Source organism: Apodemus sylvaticus, chromosome 12 (assembly GCF_947179515.1).
Source record: "Apodemus sylvaticus chromosome 12, mApoSyl1.1, whole genome shotgun sequence".
Taxonomy (NCBI): domain Eukaryota; kingdom Metazoa; phylum Chordata; class Mammalia; order Rodentia; family Muridae; genus Apodemus; species Apodemus sylvaticus.
Window position 1 is genome coordinate 58333165 of NC_067483.1, and position 21586 is coordinate 58354750.

A 21586-nucleotide genomic window follows, 5' to 3' on the forward strand; every position below is an offset into this window, starting at 1 on the left:
GCTCTAACAAGGGCAAGGACCTTCTAGACCTATATGATATGATCAGAATGCAGACACACCCTAGATTACAGTTTGATCTGGTTGGAATACAGATATGCCATTAGTATATAACTTTAATCCCTAACAATGAAGGTAAAGTTAGTTTGTAAAGCAGCAGCCATGTTTAAAAGTGACCTCTAATTGAGGGGCAGACAAAATGATGAATCAGAGAAAGATTTGACAGAATGAATCTGAAATAGGATATGACCAAGTCACATGAAAACATCATAGACAAGAGATATTACTTTGTGTGTGTGGCTATGGATGTGTGTGTATAAGTTTTACAGGGACAATTTTACAGAGACAGGTTGCAAGGAGACCAAGCTAGACACACAGGAAGACAGAATAAGTCAAAGAATGAGAAGGAGCCAGAAGACTAGAACATACTGACAAAGTCAGTATGAGGTCAAGCAGAGCAATTTAGTCATAAGCCACGAGAAGCAGGATTAAATCAGTCATCTTGGAAGGTTAGATTATACAGAGGCTAGAAGCTTCCAACTTATACCTAGGGATAGTTAGAATAGAGAAGAAAACAAGGAAGCCAGCCTGATCATGGCTCTCATCTCGTCCCTTCAGCTGAGGAGATAAAAAGCAACATTTACAGGTTGTTTTTTTCTGTGATTCAGAATCTTGACATGTCAGGCATTGTGAATTTTACTTTAAGGGGTACTAGACATCTCAGTCATCTTGTAAATATTCTCCAAATTTATTTTAAGACAGAGTTGAGATTTTTTGGAAACAGTTTCAACCTTTGTTAGAACTTTCTTTCTAACTATTTAGCTATACCAAAACAGTTTCTAACTAGAACTAAATTTTCCCCATGATTAAGAAAGGATCACTCTGTGTCTTTTGTCCAGTTCTCTGCGAGTCATGACTCATGAGACTGGATTCCCTTCTTACCCCACCCACTTATCTTTCTTCTTAAACAACAGCCTTTAGATATTGGACAATGCTGCGGGATTGAATTAATTAGCAGCCTAATCCCAATGGCCAACTTCATAAAACACTTGCATGTGCTTCTTCCTTGCTGTGTTCCTCCATTTCTTTTACCTACCACAACTTATGTCTTTATTTTTGCTTTCTGGGGAGCTTTGGGTGATATTCTCTGAAACTGGTATAGCTAAAATAGTTATAGAAGACACTGAATATGACCTAATGCTTAATGACAGAGCTGTGGGGATTGGCAGTATATTGCCATCCCTGAGTACTGTCACATTGTATCCCATTAAGTGCTCCTTTCCTGAGCTCTGAGTGTTTCCCTAACATAGACATACTGGCTCTCTGCAAACCTGAGAAGCTCTCTATCTACATTGCTCCTTTCAGTGTTGCCTTCTACACATTCTAGCTAAAGCTCCCTGGATTCTGAGGCTCTTCTCCTCAGTTCAGACAGCCTCCTAGCCCTGACAAGGGTCCGCTCGTCTTCTGAGACCTGCAGATTCTTCTAAAATGGTAAACTAGGAAAAATACCGGTAGTTTTCATCTCTGTGGAATTGCTTTCATTTTTTTTCTGAGAATAAAATAGTGATCATAATCTATTTATCCCAGTATCCAGCAATAACTCTACACTCAAAGTTTAATTTTATTAACATCATATTTAAATAACTTGAATGTTTGAACCTATGTGCATTTACAGCAAGACTACAAGGCATAAAAAGTGATAGAAAACTAAAGAAGCCGTTTGTTTATAGAATGTCTTTAGTAGCTGCTACTTTGGATAGTGACTGCCTCCCAGTGGCTTTGTCTTCTGCATATAATGCATTTGCAAATGACAGAACTGAGAAGTGAAGCAAACAGGAAGTGATAGCTGCTGGAAGGAAGTTAGGTCAGGAAACCTTTGTCCTTGATCCAGGAACCTCAGCCTCCTCCTGTTTCTTTTACTCCCCTGCTCCCATAAGGTGGGCGGTGTCCTCTACCCTGTCCTCTACCTTAATGCTGTGCCTCCCCAGAGGTCTGAAAAACACAATAAAACGGTGATTCTCAACCTTCCCAATGCTTCAGCTTTTAAATACAGTTCCTCATGTCATAGTGACCCCCCAACCATAAAATTATTTTTCTTGCTACTTCATAACTATAATGTTTCTACAATTATAAATCATAATGTAAATTTTTGCATTTTCTGATGGCCTTAGGTGATCCCTGTGAAAGGGTTATTTGACCCCCCAAAGGAAGTCTCAACCAGAGGTTGAGAACTACTGCAATAGACCATTTGAACATGAGCTGAAACCTGCAAAACTGACCCAAGATAAACCTTCCCTTCTCATAAGTTTACTCTCTCGTGCATTTTGTTACAATGATTGAAAGCTAATTAGTACGCAGCTTCCCTACCATCCCGAAACAATTGGGTGGTAGCACTTGAGACTGTGTTGAGTGTCTGTAGGACACTACTGTTAGAAAAGAGGATAACATGAAAAAGAATATACTGTTATTAAAAAAAAACATTTTTCTTTACATAAGCATTTGTGTAGACGTGCATTCATGCACCTTCTATAATTTCCGATGTGTCTCTCTACTTTGCCCTTCTTCACTTGATGATTCATGTCTTGGGCAGAGCAGAGGCCTCCATGGTCTCCCTCATTCCTTTCAATAAAGTCTGATTACTGTTGAAATGCAAGTGTTCACAAACAAGCCAGCCCACTAGACAGAAATTGTATTTATTCTTTAGAGTGAATGAATCCCCAAGTGCATATTTTGGTCACAGTCACTTGAGAAAACCAAGATTGAAAGCTGGAAAAAAAGTGAGTTAGAAAAGGCACACATCCCAGATTGAAAGTAGGAAGGAGTAGACAAAAAAAAAAATTGTAAAACAGTAGCACTCAGATCAGAGTGTTTCTTCAGGAAAAAAAAAAAACATTCTAGCCTGTTCTCTACTTTTGTTAAGGAGTATATACACATGGAAAGATCAAGTCTGTGAATGTAATCATACTTTAGTCTTTGCTTCAGTTTTGTCAATTCATCCCAGACACACAAGCAATTTCTAAAACTCTTCTAGCTGTAACTCTCTGAGAATCTTACCCAAAGATTCTGTAGAACGTAAAGGAGGTACAGATTTGATAGGTAAAGGGAATGGAGAGCCAGAGCCAAGAAGAAGGAATAGACTATATGACTGTTTTACGAAGCCTGATGTTCCAATGGGCAACTAATTGTTCAGTCTCATAAAACTATCAAGTATCTAAAAGCTATTCTTTAAAGAGAAAGAAGAATGGGTAGGGTTAAAAAAAAAGAAACTGTCTACTGGGACCCATTATCAGTGGTCAAAGTCCATGTACACTTTGGACTCTTACATACAAAGTTGCTGATTTGTTTGTATGACGTCCTGCACCAAGACATCAACAGACAAGCCTAGGACAACACAACAAGCCTATAACACATGGGAAGGCAAGAAACTGTCCGAGAATAACTATGTGAACCTGATCAGACCCTAGGTATAACCCTGAGTCAGGAGAAGCTGAAAAGATACAAGGAGTAAGTAAGAGATGTCCAATAAGGTGAGCTAACCCACAGAATCTGTCCCTTATTCGACAGCACAGTAAACTAGCCCTCTGTCTATGACAGTTAAGCTCTATTTGGTAATTTACTTATCCATTTGTCAAGAAATTTAATGAAAGTCAAGCACAGTGGTTCACACTCGGGAAGCTGAGATAGGATTTTCGCATTGAGTTGGAGGCCCATTTGGGCTACATAGTAAATTCAAGGCCATCCTGGTCTACCTAGTAGAGGCCCTTTCTAGAAGAAAGCAAAAAGAGAGGGAGGGAAGGAGGGAAGGAAGGATAGAGGGAGGGAGGGAGGGAGGGAGGGAGGGAGGGAGGGAGGGAGGGAGGGAGAAAGGGAGGGAGAGGGAGGAGAGAGAGAGAAGAGAGAGAGAGAGAGAGAGAGAGAGAGAGAGAGAGAGAGAGAGAGAGAGAGAAGCTTAAAGACAGAAAGAAAAAAATAAATTCATTCACACTTGTTACTTGTGCACAGCTCATGCAAAGTACTAGACAATGAGTATCTGTGCCTGTTCCCAAGGAGCTGGACAGTCTAGAAGAGAAGAGAAAGGTATAAGGATTCTTTGAGAGATAAACTCCAGTGTTCTTAGAAACCATATAAGGCATGTACTCATCGTAAGAAAATCAGATCAACTATCCCAAAAGTAGGGCACGTAAAATGAGTGTGGAAACACCAGCATTAGCTCTGGGTGTGGGTCAGGGAGCAAAGGCATGACCTTGCCTAGGCCTGCAGATTTGGTTAGACTGTGAGGTAAGAGCATCAGGAGAGCCACCAGGCATCATTGTCTGTGGAGACTTGGGTTCTGTCTTGAAGGCCCACAAAGACACTGATGGATTTTAAGCTAAATAACAAATATTTAGTCAGACTTGAGCGAATCACTCACATTTGAAAGATGGAGTAAGAGCTATGACTTAATTTTTACAAGGCTAAGAATGAGTTGCATCCATAATATTAATAGCATCCTTCACCTCAGGAAATGGAGACTTACAGAGTCTGACATCTTGGCTAAGTCAAGGGCACAGAAAGGAAGAATCTCTGATCCCAAACCCATGCTCATCAGATCTTCTTAGTGCTATGACTGTATCTGAGGAGGGCATGAGTTAATAAGTTATCTATAGTACAAGGAGAAGATAGGACAACATCAAAATTATTTGGAGCTTTTAGTTGCTTTTAATGTAGCTACAAATGGAACTCTAAAATAAAGAATCTACAAACAACCTTGAATATGAAGGGCCAAGAGAGAGACAAATGGAAAAAAGCAAAATGTCACAGTTGTTCTGTGTTCAGTCACTCAGAGCCCCTGAGATTTCCCAGAGGCAGGAGTGGGAATGGAGATAGGCTACGAAGACACAGCAAATTTTGCCAGAACGTGTAGCAGATGGTTGAATACTGCCAGTTTCTTGCTCACAATCACCAATTAGTCTCGCAAGTCTTTACCTATGTTCTCATTAGCTATGCTTTCTATGAGCAGGACAGGGAAATGGTGTAAAAAAGAAAACATCTTCTTCATAATGAGTCTAGTTCATTTCCAGCACTCACTAGAAAGATCCCTCCAATTCTGTTTACCCTTGAACTTGTTCTGTGTGCCCTGAAGCAGACAAGAGTTCTGGTTAAGTTCTTTACACGCTCATCTAATTGGGACCATCAGTCTCACTGGCTCTGATAAGGCCGAGTTCAGGCATTCCCCGACTTAATTAGAGACATGAATGATTCTACAGCAGTTTGAGAATCCCTAAGCAGCTTCGTGTCGTCCTCAGTCATCCTTCCCAAAATGTCTGCTTCTCTGTGGAAGGAGGCCCAGCATTAGTTTATGTTTCCTTTAGCCCACTTCTACACGGTAAGGAACTTGAAATTGCTATCGAATTGAGTGTAGAATACTTTTGCATGGGCTGTAGAGATTATAATTGGCATTGTAGTCACACACACACACACACACACACACACACACAAATTAAAGTTGGGTTTGTCCTTCTCTTGTCTCCCTTAAGAAGGCAATAAAAGGACAGAAAGCCATCATGTGTGTTGTAACTGGAAAATTAATCACATCAAATATTCTCTATACTAATCAAGTTATAAGTCTGGAGTGGGCTTATATAAAACAGATGTTTACATTCTTGCTCTCCTTGGGTACGAATGTCAAGAGAAGAAAGCACAGACCGGCTATGTCATGGCGTGCTATGGGGAATGTAACACCTTGCTTTTACTTTCTTTAATGAGGCCACAGAGTCTGTGGTCAGAGGGGAGAACAGGCTAAAGGGGAAAACACTAGGGGGTCTAATCTTCCAGTCCTTATACGGGCAAAATTCTCTTCTTTGGTGATGGAACAGGAAATGTGCTGCCTCAGGAAGAGGGAACGGATCAGGGTAGGAGGAGGCAAATATCTGGAAGCTTGTCCTGTGTGGCTGGGCTGAGACCCTCGCTCTGAGCCTTGTGACTCTGGTTCATGCTTCATCTGTGGCCTGCTCTACAAAGACTGAGCTCTACTTCTCCTTGAAATGAAGACCCGGATACCTACAGGCTGTTCTCATTCAGGAAGAATCGTGTAAAGCCTAGGTCAATGTTTAATGAGGGAAAGAGGTGCGTGTGTTCAAAAGCTTGGTGACCTGCCTAGAGTGGTATAACCTTGGGGAGAAGTAGTGCATTGTGGGAAGAAGTTGGGTCACTGAGGGATGCCCTTGAAGAGGCACTGAGTATCTGGGCTCCTCTGTCTCTCTGTTTCCTGGGATAACCAACTTCTGTGTGCTCTCACGTGAGCCACTGCCCCACAGCAGGCCCAAAGCAACAGAACCAAGCAACAGTGGACTGAAACCCATGAATCGCACAGCTAAAATTACCTCATCTTCCTTCTTGAACGGTGGTGATCACTGACGTTATGCCACAGCGATAGGAAGCTGACAGAGGCCCTTCAATGGACCGAGAACAGACTGAGGCTGAGCGTGGTTTACCTAAAATCAAACGAGAAATAGTTGAAACAGTGCTGCAAGCTTCGTTTTTGTTATTGTTTTTGTTTTAATTCTCCCACCTCACCTGTTTCCCTACATAACACTCTAAGTGCTTCCCAGGCACGATTTTAGAGCTTGATACAGATTGGCAGACTTGACCATTTTACTCTTTGTTCCAAAAGTAAGTAGACAGTCAACATAATACTCAGCATAAGAAAAAATAAGAGATCACAGAGCTTGTGGGCCACCTGTTCAACTCAACACAGCCTGCCTTTCTCCTCAGGTTTCCTCTCCAGCCTCTAGTCCACATTGTCCCTGTCATTTTGTTGTAAAATTGAAAGTGTTGGTGGTGACACATAGAACATAGTTACCCTACACGACACTGTAGGGTCTCCTTGTGCACTATTGTGGCTTATTTAGGATAAAAAATATTCCCTTTTAATATCTTTTTTTTCCTTTTTTTTTAATTTTTTTTTATTCGATATAATTTATTTACATTTCAAATGATTTACCCTTTTCTAGCCCCCCACTCCCCGAAAGTCCCGTAAGCCCTCTTCTCTTCCCCTGTCCTCCCACCCACCCCTTCCCAATTACCCGTTCTGGTTTTGTCGAATACTGCTTCACTGAGTCTTTCCAGAACCAGGGGCCACTCCTCCTTTCTTCTTGTACCTCATTTGATGTGTGGATTATGTTTTGGGTATTCCAGTTTTCTAGGTTAATATCCACTTATTAGTGAGTGCATACCATGATTCACCTTTTGAGTCTGGGTTACCTCACTTAGGATGATGTTCTCTAGCTCCATCCATTTGCCTAAGAATTTCATGAATTCATTGTTTCTAATGGCTGAATAGTACTCCATTGTGTAGATATACCACATTTTTTGCATCCACTCTTCTGTTGAGGGATACCTGGGTTCTTTCCAGCATCTGGCAATTATAAATAGGGCTGCTATGAACATAGTAGAGCATGTATCCTTATTACATGGTGAGGAATCCTCTGGGTATATGCCCAGGAGTGGTATAGCAGGATCTTCTGGAAGTGAGGTGCCCAGTTTTCGGAGGAACCGCCAGATTGCTTTCCAGAGTGGTTGTACCAATTTGCAACCCCACCAGCAGTGGAGAAGTGTTCCTCTTTCTCCACACCCTCTCCAACACCTGCTGTCTCCTGAATTTTTAATCTTAGCCATTCTGACTGGTGTAAGATGAAATCTCAGGGTTGTTTTGATTTGCATTTCCCTAATGACTAATGAAGTTGAGCATTTTTTAAGATGCTTCTCCGCCATCCGAAGTTCTTCAGGTGAGAATTCTTTGTTTAACTCTGTACCCCATTTTTTAATAGGGTTGTTTGGTTTTCTGGAGTCTAACTTCTTGAGTTCCTTTTAATATCTTTGAATGAGTGGATTATTCATGAAGTTGTTTTTGATTCTGAGCCTTTCTTACTGCTTAGAATTTTTCAGAGTTTTGGTTTTTGGTTTTTATTTGTTGCTGTTTTGTTTTGTTTTGCTCAGAGTTTTCTTTCTTATTAGTTATAAACTAAAGCTGATTTTATTTTTCTGCCACAATACCATGAATCTGTCTGGAAGAAGAACTGCATTTCAGGCCAAGCAGTGGTGGCACATGCTTTTAATCCTAGCTCTTGGGAGGCAGAGGCAAGTGGATTTCTGAGTTCGAGGCCAGCCTGGTCTACAGAGTGAGTTCCATGATAGCCAGGGCTACACAGAGAAACCCTGTCTCAAAAAACCAAAACCAACCAAACAAACAAACAAAAAACCAAAAACTGCATTTCAGGGCTGGAGAGATGGCTCAGTGATTTTAGAGCACTGACTGCTCTTCCCAAGGACCTGGGTTCAATTCCTATCACCTACATGCTGCTCACAACTCTCTGTAACTCAAGTTCTAGTAGATCCAACTCCCTCACACAAACATACATGTAAGTCAAACACCAAATGCACATGAAGATAAATTAATTAATTAATTATATTTTTTAAAAGAACTGCATTTCATCCATTCTCGTGTAGTAGGCCCTTTAGGGAACTACCGAAATCACTGTGATTCATAACAATGACAATGACTTCATGTGAGGACTTCAGACATATTCTTAAATATAAGTGCACATGAATACATCTGAAACCCCCAACAACCTTGTAAGATAAGCACCTCTACAACCATTTCAAATATGAATGGACAATACTCAGAATAGTGGGGCTGCATCGGTACTGCGTGGACAGCCAGGAGGGACACCCAAGCCCTTCAGTATGGTTGCCAACACAATGTATTGCCATACGATGACTTTATAGTTAGGCTGATCCCATGGAACTCCTGGAAAACCAATCATTCCAAAGAGCAAGTTGATCATTTTCAGGACAGAGAAATTGATTACATCATCATGCCTAGGTGAAACTCCATTACTGACCTCCAAGTAGGTAATCGATATGCTATAGAAGTGAAGGTAATTTAGCAGAATAGGTTAAATTTGAAAGGAAAGCTTTTTAAGGAAAATAAAAGAATGGTTCGAACCCATTGCCTGTCTGCTGGGGGGGAACCCTCCTGACCTTTAACCACCTTGGGCTGACCACATGGGCTATTGCTGCAAAGGACAGATGAGCATTACAATATGAATTTCTTGACGTCCCTTGAACAATATGGAAAGGTATGAGGATCAGGTGGTAGACATACTCCGCTTCCCACTGACACCCTTATTCAAATACATTTTAGAAAAATAAAACTTTCATCCTTCTTTCTTCATAAACCTACCTATGTATCTTCACAATAACATTCTTCGTAGGCTCAGGATTTACTCTTGCTCTCCAAAATCTCATCTTATGGGGTCAGAAAGGGGCTGTGCAAACCAGAACACCTACTATTCCCAACAGCTGGGAACCTCGCCTAATGTAAAAGAACAAAGGGAACGCTACCTTTGTACCCTCCATTCCAACACGTGGGGACTCTTTGTCAGAAGAGCTTGTGGTTCTTTTCATGCAGCTTGAGACTTCCCTCTTGCTCTGTTTTCAGAAAAAAAACTACAGCTGCTTCCAGCCTGCCGCAGTTCCCCAGTACTAATTAATGAGTGGAGGAATGAACTGGACCCATTCCAACTGCCTTTACTTTTTTGTAAAGAACTCAGTCCTGTTTAAATCATGTTAATGAAGACAGCGAATAAGTCCAAGAGTCTGTGAAGAAATAAGAAACTACCCCATGAAACTGTCCACCCTCTTCCCTTTTTTTTCCCAATCTACATTAGTTAAAAAAAAAAAAAAAACCTAAAAGCCCATCTCCAGAAAGCTGGTGATCCTGTGGTGATGGGGTTTCAGTTGTGAGGACTGTTTACAGCTCCTGCCAGCAATGTGAACCTGGGAGAGTGGAGTCTAAAAATGAGACAGACTAAATTCCCGTGCAATAGCCAACTTTATTTGGAGCATCAGGAAATTTATACTTTGAGGGTTAAGAGTCACATGAGTGAAGTGTCCATTCATAAGGACAAGGCCCAGGTGGCAAAACCACGCCTTTCCATGGAGGCATGTAAACCAATAACAATGGCCAATGTAACCAATAACAATGTAATGAGTAATCCGAAGTAAACTGGATTCTAGACCGGGAAAGGGCACGGAAGCACACTCCAAGAACAGTTCTGTGTTTGGAAGAAACTGAGGTCACAATACTATTGTCTCATTTTCTTGTAGTTCTCTCACAAACATTCAAAATTCAGAAGTCAGTCTTCACCTGACTCTATTCTTGGACCATGTTTTGACAAATATGAAGTCATTCAGAAGAGCATAAATATGTGGACATATGCACATTAGTGTGCTCTGAGTCTTTTCTTTTTCTGTCAGCCAAAAAACTCTAGAAACAATGACCCCTCCAGCACGAATGAGTGCACCAAGAGCCCAAATCTTGATTTCTAATGACAAGATTTTGTTTACAATTAAAAAGAAACCAATAACTTTGGAGAAATTATTATTCTAAAGCTGGGACAGGGAATATACAACATGAACCTGATATATCTTATAGAGTCACAAATGAAGAAAAATATAAGAAACTTTTTTAAAAGGTTATACATGGGAGGGCTCATCACAAGGGATAAACATTTTAAGAATTTCCAGTCATCAAAACTAGAAAAAGCTTAAACAATGCACTGAACGGTCCAGCGTTAGCACATATATGCTGAACACACAAGCCACTGGGTGTGGCGGCACACACCTACAAATCCCAGGACCCAGGAGGTATGCTCATGTCGGTTGGGAGTTCAGGACCAATTTTGGCATCATCCTGGACCATATACCTTTCTCAAATAGCTAGCTCATTTAATGAAATAATTTGAAAACCGCCCACATGGAAGAATTACAAATATCAGAACTAGATTTTTCCCTGCTCAAGGACACAGGGATAAGTACCCACCCCATCACTATTGACTACAGCTCCGAGATGATGTAGTAAAGAACAAGAAAGAGGAACACGTGAGGAGAGAAATCTGACAAATGCTTGATAGCTGGTTGGCACTGAAACCAGCAACGAATGTTCATGCTGATAGCATAGACTGTCTATACCATAGAAGGAAAGACTCTCTGGTCTTCCTTTGGAGAATGTCGCTGAGGCTTCTTGGTACTGGCCGAGAAGTCTAATGTGTAATTTAATATTCTGAGTGGAATATGGAACAGAAAACACAAAGACAAACAAACAAAGAAAAACCGAATGAAGTGTGCTTCATTGGTGCAGTGCTGCCTCAGGGCAGGTGGTTCTGGCACTATTAGAAAGCAGACCAAGCAAACCTTGAGGAGCAAGTCAAAAAGCAGCACTCCTCTATGGCCAGGGCTTTGGGATTTTTGCCTCCTGGTTCCTGCCATGCTGGAGTCCCTGCACTGCTTCCCCCTCAGTTCCACCTGGAATTATAGGATGAAATAAACCCCTTGTCCTCCCAGGTTACTTTTGGTCATGATGTGTTATCACAGCAATAGAAATCCTAAGACAATTCCTAGTCAAAAAATCTCTACTTATAAAAAGTGCAGCTTGGGACTGGAGAGATGGCTCAGTGATTAAGAGCACCAACTGCTCTTCCAGAAATCCTGGGTTCAGTTCCCAGTAACCACATGGTTGCTCATGACCATCTGTAATGGGATCCGATGCCCTCTTCTGAAGATAGCAACAATGTACTCATACACATAAAATAAATAAATAAATACATCTTGAAAAAACAAAAAAGGCACAGCTTACTAGTGCAAAATGTCAGCACTGTGGGTACTGGGTCTAGGGTCTTTGTGAATTTCCTCTTGTCTATACTCCTCTACAAACCTAAAACCATTTTAAAACAAGTTTTGTCATTCTCAGTGTCACCCCCACAATGAAGTGAATTCAGATCATAAGTGTGCTTGACAGACAGGAAGAAGTCTTACACTTTGAAGACACAACATTTGAAAGAAATGTGCTTGGATCTAACAGAAATCAAACCAAATCATAGAAGATACTATGTCACATATTCATTGCAAATGTATCCTAAAACAGTGTGATGGTTTGCATAGGCTCGTCCCAGGGAGTGGCACAGGGTGTGGCCTTGTTGGAGGAAGTGTGTCACTGTGGGAGTGGGCTTGGAGGTCTTCCTCCTAGCTGCCTGAGGATGCCCAATCTATTCCTGGCTTCAGCAGACTGAACCTCTGAACCTGTGAGCCAGCCCCAATCAAATGTTGTTCTTTATAAGACTTGCCTTGGTCATGGTGTCTGTTCACAGCAGTAGAACCCTAAGACAAATAGTAATAATACTGTTGCTCATTGCATTGCCACCTGGCAGTTCATTAGCATGAGAAGAAGACTGAGAAGGTTTACCCTTAGGTTATGCAAAATTTTAAATATGTGTGCATATATATATATATATATATATATATATATATATATATATATATATATGTTACAACTCTTTTACTCAGAAAGATTGCTGATGAGACTGAAGCCGGTAGCCTATAGATCCGTTGCTTCAATTATATTTCTGGTAAGTTGCAGCTCAGTGTGTGCCTCTTGCCCTGCAACTGTTAGCACAGGACAGGAGCATGCCAGAGCAGCATAAACCCACGCCCTTCCTAGAGAAACTGCATAAGCAAAACAGTTTATGGCTGGACGTGAGGTGCTGTTTTCCTGCTGAATTTGACCTGCATAACCCCAGGCACAGAACCCAAACAGAGACAGAGCAAGCTCTACCAAGAATGGCCCTTGTCAGGAAACTTCAGCATTTATTTGATGAGCTAATTTCATCCAAAGCCTTCCACTCCCACTTGGAGATAGGACATACAGTTAAAGTATCTCCATTAATTTCTTTAGTGGAGAACTATAAGCTGGAGGAGGGTGGAAGAAACCAGGAAACTTCAAAAACTGTATTTGGGAAGGTTTCTTCCCCCTTGTCCTACACTTAATGCCTTAAGGTTGACTTTCTCAAAACAAACGCATGGTGAACTGGTGTCGGCATTAAAATCCATTCAGTCATCCCTGACGGGCATTCCTGAATGCCAAATATTTAGTTCTACCCCAAAACTGGGAGTATAAAATTAGAAACATATTTAACAGATGCTGAAAATAAATGGGCACCATGCCAAGTAATGTAAGCTCCCAGTGTTGCCTCTGTCAACCTATGTAATAAAGTAACAATAAAATAATGACATAATTACAAACTAAAAAAAAAAATTCAACAAAAAAGACATCATTAGAAATTTGGGCTTAGAAATGGCTCAGTCAATACTTATCTTGCAAGAATGAGGGCATGAGTCTGATACCCAGATCTTGGGGAATTGGGGGGCAAACTCGGTGGCATATACTTGTAAAAGCAGTGTCAGGGATATGGCTCACCATAACTCACTGGGCAGTTAGCCTGGCCAACTTCGCAAGTTCTAGGCCAGTGGAAGACCAGTCTCATAAAACAACTAAGATGGCTAGTGCCTGAAGAATTACACCCAAGTACTCTATACATACATACACACAAGTACATGCATACCTGTATGCACTCCCAAATATCTACTATCAATTTACATTTCAACTCCCCTACATTTTTCAGTTTTTAAAAATGACTTTGGCTCACTGGGTGTTGGCGTACACCTGTAATCCCAGTCCTCAGGAGGTAGAGGCAGGTGGATTTCTGAGTTCGAGGCCAGCCTGGTCTACAGAGTGAGTTCCCAGACTGCCAGGGCTATACAGAGAAACCCTGTCTTGGGGGGGGGGTGGGGGTGGAGTGGGGGAGACTTTGGCTCTGTTAAGTGGCTTATCTAATTCAACCAACAATCGATTAATACTATTTTCATGTCTCTTTACAAAAGTCCAGTCTAGCCAAACATATTTGTCAGTGCATAAGAAGCCTTGGTCCATGCAGTAGAAAGTCAGCCAATGGCATTCATCACCAGAAAGGCAAAACCATGGGGTCAGAACTCACTGCTCTAAAGCTGCCCTGAAGTTAGCGGAAAGACCGGAAAACAATCCCACGGATCCTGTTCAAATTATTTGTTAAAACCATGTGCAGACACAAGTGCCTTCTAGGTGAGACTGGGGCAGGGGTTCTCAGCCTTCCTAATGCTGTGACCCTTCAGTACAGCTCCTCATGGTGTGGTGAGCCACCAACCGTAAAATTATTTTCGATGCTACTTCATAATTGTAATTACACTACTGTTATGAATCGTAATGTAAATATCTGAAATGCAGGAGATATGACGTGGGACCCCTGTGAACCATGGAACAAGTGACAAATCTTCATCCTTCTCTTGGCCGCTCCCCAGCTCTACGCGTTCAGTAAACACTTGTTTAGTCAGAATCTAGTCAGTGTTGAGGTTTCCCTGCTATTTTAGAGTCAACGGATGCCCCTGTGTCTCCCTGGCAATAAAATAATAAGCTTCGCTTGAGTGATGGCTCAGTCAGAAACATGCCTACTATGCAAGCATGAGAACCCGAGTTCACATCCCTAGTACCTGCCTAAAAGCCAAGTAAGAGGCGTGTGTCTATCATCCTGCCGCTGGGAAGGAAGAGACAGGCTGACCCCCGGAGCTCGCTGTCCAGTCAGCCTAGCTGAATCAGTGAGCTCCAGGTGGAAAGTGACTGGAGAAGACACACAGCGTTGACTTCCGACTTGCACACAGGTATATGCACGCACAGGAACATGAACATATACGACTTACAAACTAAACAAAATCTGCTTGATTCTTATCAGAGACGTTGGAATTTTAGTGATCCTCACCACCCCTTGATTTACGTTTTTCGTGTTATTGTTGTTATATGGCTGCCACAAAGATGTTTCCGAGCCTGAGATTTCTGCCGAACAGCAACTGCAAAATTGGTGCTTTAAGAACAGCAGAGATATAAATAACGTTCGAAAACTAATACTGCCCTCTGCTGGTAGTTCACTGCAGTACACGTTTGTATGACTGCTGGTACCTCACTTCTTAGTCTTTGGGGATCCACCTTGACACGAAGAGATTAGAGGTTAGTAATATTTGGGGCCCTTAGGAAATAAAATACAAAATGTATAGATGATAGTAATAAGTGTCTAACAATTAGCACCAAAATAAATTCATTTCATGCCACTGAAATGGGGGGAAGCATTGTCTCAAAGCGTAACAGTTCAAAATCCACGATTTCGGAAGTGCACCTGATTAAACTTGAATTTAATTATCCGGAACTCTCATCTTCCTGCAACGAGACAGTTCTGAAATGCAATCAGTCCTCATCAGGCAATAACGTTATTCTGTCTCCCTCTCCCACCAACAGGATAGACAGAGTAACCGCAGTTGCTCTGCTGCAGTGAGATTTAGGAACGTGAGTGTCTCAGGATAATTGTTTCATAAGCCCTAAAACAGATGATACTGTGTTTGATGCCAAGGAGCTTCAGGAAACAACGGTCCTTTTAATTAAAAAGAGGAATCGTGTGGGGGGTGGGGGCTGCTCCTGGTATTCTATACTGAATCAATCTCTGTCTCTCTGTCTCTGTCTCTGTCTCTGTCTCTCTCTCCCTCTCTCTGTATACATAGATAAAATAGCTTTGGTTAGGAGTCCCTGAGAATAAGTACTGTCTTGTTTTACCTTGGTATTTCCAGTGCTTACTTAGCACTGTGTTTTTATATAATATATACATAAGGCTTATTAAATGGAGAAATAAATTGGCCTGTTTACTATTTTAATCATCTTGTTGCCTCTTTAACGTCGTTACTTTAGAGGATTTCAAAGGTAATTGGGAAAGGCCAGACGCGGCTTCTTTGCTCTGCCTGCCACTTTCCAGTTAAGCAAGGGGGAAGAATTGTACCACCTTTCCCGCAATCAGTGATCTACAGACATCTAAACGCTTCCATCCGTACTCTAGCCTCGGTCGCACATCAACCCCTGTTTTAAAGCTAAGAAAAGATAGGACTGTGGCAGAAGGACGGACCTGCCAGATAATGGGGAACAAAACTAGAAACTCCCCATTCTGATCAGTACAAGGTTTCCTTGTGATCAGCCTCGCAGCTCCCGTGCTGTGCTCACCAGCGTACCCTAGGCTCCACGTTGGGTATTGCATTCTGCGATCCTGCTTTCTCTCCCCCTCCAGGGACACTATGGTCTAGCCATATGATATTCTACCTAAGTGACCCAAAAAACTCCACTAGAGAACTCCTACAGCTGATGAACAGCTTCAGCAAAGTGGCAGGTTATAAAATCAACTCAAACAAATCAGTAGCCTTCCTATACTCAAAGGATAAGCAGACTGAGAAAGAAATTAGGGAAATGACACCCTTCACAATAGCCACAAACAGTATAAAGTACCTTGGGGTGACTCGTACCAAACGTGAAAGATCTGTATGACAAGAACTTCAAGACTCTGAAGAAGGAAATGGAAGAAGACCTCAAAAAAATGGAAAAATCTCCCATGCTCATGGATCGGCAGGATTAATATAATTAAAATGGCCAGTTTGCCAAAAGCAGTATAAAGATTCAACGCAATACCCATCAAACTCCCAACTCAGTTCTTCATAGAGTTAGAAAGAGAAATTCTCAAATTCATCTGGAATAACAAAAAACCCAGTATAGCTAAAACTATTCTCAACAACAAAGAAATTCTGGGGGAATCAGTATCCCTGACCTCAAGCAATACTACAGAGCAATAGTGTTAAAAACTGCATGGTATTGGTACAGTGACAGGCAGGCAGATCAATAGAACAGGATTGAAGATCCAGAAATGAACCCACACACCTATGGCCACTTGATCCTCGACAAAGGAGCTGAAAACTTCCAATGGAAAAAAAGATAGCCTTTTCAACAAATGGTGCTGGTTCAACTGGAGGTCAGCATGCAGAAGAATTCAAATTGATACATCCTTGTCTCCTTGTTCTAAGCTCAACTCCAAATGGATCAAGGACCTCCACATAAAGCCAGATACTCTGAAGCTAATAGAAAAGAAACTGGGGAAGACCCTTGAGGACATCGGTACAGGGGGAAAGTTCCTGAACAGAACACCAATAGCATATGCTCTAAGATCAAGAATTGACAAACGGGACCTCATAAAATTGCAAAGTTTCTGTAAGGCAAAGGACACCATCAAGAGGACAAATCGGCAACCAACAAATTGGGAAAAGATCTTCACCAACCCTACATCAGATAGAGGGCTAATATCCAATATATACAAAGAACTCAAGAAGTTAGACTCCAGAAAACCAAATAACCCTATTAAAAAATGGGGTACAGAGCTAAACAAAGAATTTTACCTGAAGAACTTCAGATGGCTGAGAAGCATCTTTAAAAATGCACAACTTCATTAGTCATTAGGGAAATGTAAATCAAAACAACCCTGAGATTTCACCTTACACCAGTCAGAATGGCTAAGATTAAAAATTCAGGAGACAGCAGGTGTTGGAGAGGGTGTGGAGAAAAAGGAACACTCCTCCACTGCTGGTGGGGTTGCAAACTGGTACAACCACTCTGGAAACAGTCTGGTTGTTCCTTAGAAAACTGGTCACGTTACTTCCAGAGGATCCTGCTATACCACTCCTGGGCATATACCCAGAGGATTCTCCAGCATGTAATAAGGATACATGCTCCACTATGTTCATAGCAGCCCTATTTATAATAGCCAGAAGTTGGAAAGAACCCAGGTATCCCTCAACGGAAGAATGGATGCAAAAAATGTGGTATATATACACAATGGAGTACTATTCAGCCATTAGAAACAATGAATTCATGAAATTCTTAAACAAATGGATGGAATTGGAGAACATCATACTAAGTGAGGTAACCCAGTGTCAAAAGATCAGTCATGGTATGCACTCACTAATAAGTGGATATTAGCCTAGAGAACTGGAATACCCAAAACATAATCCACACATCAAATGAGGTACAAGAAGAACGGAGAAGTGGCCCCTGGTTCTGGAAAGACTCAGTGTAGCAGTATAGGGCAAAACCAGAACAGGGAAGTGGGAAGGGGTAGGTGGGAGAACAGGGGGAGGGAAGGGGGCTTATGTGACTTTCGGGGAGTAGGGGGCCTGAAAAGGGGAAATCATTTGAAATGTAAATAAAAAAATATATCGAATAAAAAGAAAAGACAACTAAGTCACAAGGCCTGGTGCTCATTTTCCCCCTCAATGACTCACAACTAGCATGTGGTGAGTTGTTTGAAATTAGCTACTTTCCCAAGGTTTTGTACCAAGCTTGAATGCCCTTGGTGATATTTTTAACAATTCCCGGGAAGCTCTAAGTTTATTTTGAACATTAAAGATGCTACAGTGAGTGTAAACTGAAGGGAAAAGATGAAACTCTCGGCTGCAGAGCTACAGATTCAGAGTCTCCATTGGAAACAGCTGTGCCTGTAAGTTTTCTTCTCTGGTGCAGTACAGATGTTGCTATTGGTTCCCAGCACCAGTGGTGGCCAGCTGTTCTCATCAACACACACACACACACACACACACACACACACACACACTATCAGGCAACACTGGGCAGAGATGTGAGTACACCTGTTTACTGCTGTCCAGCTCTAGCTCCGTAGCTAGTCCTTTGTAGAGCATTTATTCTCATGCCGATCACACCTCCTCCCATAAGAATATCGCTAATCTTGGTTCCAGAAAATTCTATCCCCCTGAAATCACTTGCAAAAGTGGATATAAATGCATTATCGAAGGCATACTTTTAACACATTCTCAAATGAAGTCGTTCTTGACAACAGAGATAAAGAAGATTGTCTGTAATAGATAAGTATACCATATTCCTCTTCGATGCAAATAAAATAATTGTTTCTTCTCAGTCAACAATGGAGCCCTCAAGGGCTAAATTTACCAAATTAAATAGGGACAACACACACAGGGTTGGAGAAGTGGCTCAACAGTCAAGAGTACACACCACTTGTGGTGTGCAATTGAATAGGAATGGCCCCACAGATTCAAGTGTTTGAATATTTGGCCATAGGAGGTGGCACTATTAGGGGGCGTGTCCTTGTTGGAAGAAATATGTCGTTGGGGAGGTGGGCTTTGAGGTCTCCTCTGCTCAAGCTATGCCCAGTGTGGCTCACAGTCTCCTTCTGCTGCCTGCAGACCAAAATGTAGATGTCTCTGCTCCGCCTCCAGCACCATGTCTGCCTGCATTCTGCCATGTTTTCGGCCATGATGATAGCCTCTGAATGACTAAATCTCTGAAACCGTAAGCCAGCCCCAAATTAAATGGTTTTCTTTGTAAGAGTTGCCATGGTCATGGTGTCTCTTCACAGCAGTAAAGCCCTAAGACTCTGCTCTTACAGAAGAACTGAGTTTATTTCCCAGCGCTGACATTCAGGGTGCTCACAGCCACCCACAGCTCCAACTCCAGTGCATGTGGCGCTCTCTTCTGGCCTCCAAGAACACTGCACTAATGTGTTTACACACACACACACACACACACACACTTGCTTGAAAATTAAATCTTAAAAAAAAATAACACAAAAATGTTAAGTACAAATAGGGTATCTGTTAGCAGGTAATGGTTGGTAAGTCACTCTACAAGAGTTGGTCATAATCAAAAATATTACACTATTATTTTGAATAACTTATATCACACACTGATAAAAAGCATATGGAAGGAGTTCTGTAAAAGGCCGTTGGGAAGGCAATGGTTATCACTAAAGTCCATCTTGTGCTTAAAAACAAAGCAAACACCTAACTTTACCAAACAACTTATGGGCACACTGATTGTCCTCAACTCTGCTTCTCTCACGACCGAATACATCGGATTTCCAAGCTGCTCCCTGAGAACTTTCTTTCCAAGCTGCTCCCTGAGAACTTTCTTTCCAAGCTGCTCCCTGAGAACTTTCTTTCTCATAATGTGGGAAAGATCATAGAAGTTCTACTCTGCCTTAATTATGGAAAATTAGAAAATATACTGCTATCTGCTGGCCCAAATCACTAATGTGCTCCCATGAAACTGTGTTCAAATCTCATTTAAGTTTCTACAGAGACTCCCACTAATCAGAAAATGCATCACCTGTAGCTTATTGTATCCCTGAAATCTCAGACGTTGCTAATATTCAAGTGATGGAATTTAGACAAGGTGTTTTGGAGGGGTAAAACTCGATACATTCATGAGGGTGGTGCCCTTCTGGTGGCATTAGTGACTATAAGAAGAGGAAGAGGGTGGCTGGGTAGATGACTAAGTTAGCAACACGCTTGCACAGGAGCATGAGGAGCTGAATTCAGATTCCCAGCGCCTTTGTAAAAAGTGGGGCCACAGCACCGTAGTAGCACTGGGAGGACAGAGAGATGGAAGGATGCCGGAGCTTGTTAGCCAGGTAACCTAGATCAACTAATAAGCTTCAAGCTCAATCTCGGATCTGTCTCAAAAAAGTCGAGAAGGAGGCCCAACACTGACCCAACATTGACCTCTGACCTCCACCAGCACATACATATAGATGAACATACACACAAACACACACACACACAACTTTACCAGACCAGAAGTCAAGCAAATATCAAATGCCATGTTCTTTATTTCTTCAGAACTTTAAGTCAAATAAAACTTTCTTATATATACATATACATATACATATATACACGTATACGTATATACGTATATATACGTAGTCATGGGTATTTTGTTATAGCAACAGAATATGAACTGAGGCAGTATTCAGGCTTCATTTTTAGTCTGTTTTCAACATTCCTCCCTGATCTACTTCTTCTTTCCGTTCCTCTTTCTGAGTGGAGAAAGAGAGTGAGAGAAAGAGGAAGGGTAGAGAAGGAGAGAGGGAGAAAGGGAGGGGGAGAAGGAGAGGGCCAAGGAGAGGGAGGTAATTAGAGAAGTACACAATCTCAGAGGACACACAACAGAGTCTGCGGCTAACATACATAGTACCACCCAGCAGCGGAATAAATCCTGGCTGTGCAGCAACCATCTGCAGCCGCAGCATCTCTGCTTTTTCTACATCACTTCTGATGTCTTCCTCTTAGTGAGTTTTCAGTAATTTGCTGCTCCTAAGGAAACCTAAGAAAACTACCCAGTCACTGAAGCCACCGTCAATTTGGTCAAGAACAGAGCATCCTAAAAGGAAAATAGCAGAAGTATGGAGGGAGAGTTGAAAATCTTTCTCTTTTCCTTCTCTTTTCCACCCAGTAAGAAAAGTCACTGTCGATAAGAGGAAGACTTGTTGAAAGGAAGAATATAGACGCCGGTAGCCACGCGGCGTGCGCGCTCCCAGCGTAATGGACACAATGTTGGCTAAAGCGAGAAACGGAATAGAAAAGCGAAGCACATGTTAGTCATGAAAGAATAATAGAGAGGAGAACTTTAACAAGTTAGTTTGGGGGGGAAACATTACACTCTGGTCATTTCTAGTAAAATTCCAATTTTGTATCCCTATAGATTTATTACTGCTTAATGGAGCACAACCAGGCAGTTAAAAGTAACTGCTCTGAAGAAAAAAGTTAGCTGCACAATAAAGTTTGAAGGCATTAGTTCTTCTGCTTGGGGCACTGTTTCCAGAAGCTTCTTCAGGCTAGTTTTAGTCACTCGCACAGAATGTCAAAATAAAACTTAAAGTAAAAATTTTAATGAATCTGAATTTTTTTTTTAAAGAAACATCTTTTTGGTGTGAATTGTATCCTGGTTCTCACATACTAAGACCCAGGCCAAGAGCAATAAAAAATGTTCACATCTACTATGTGTTCAGGGCAA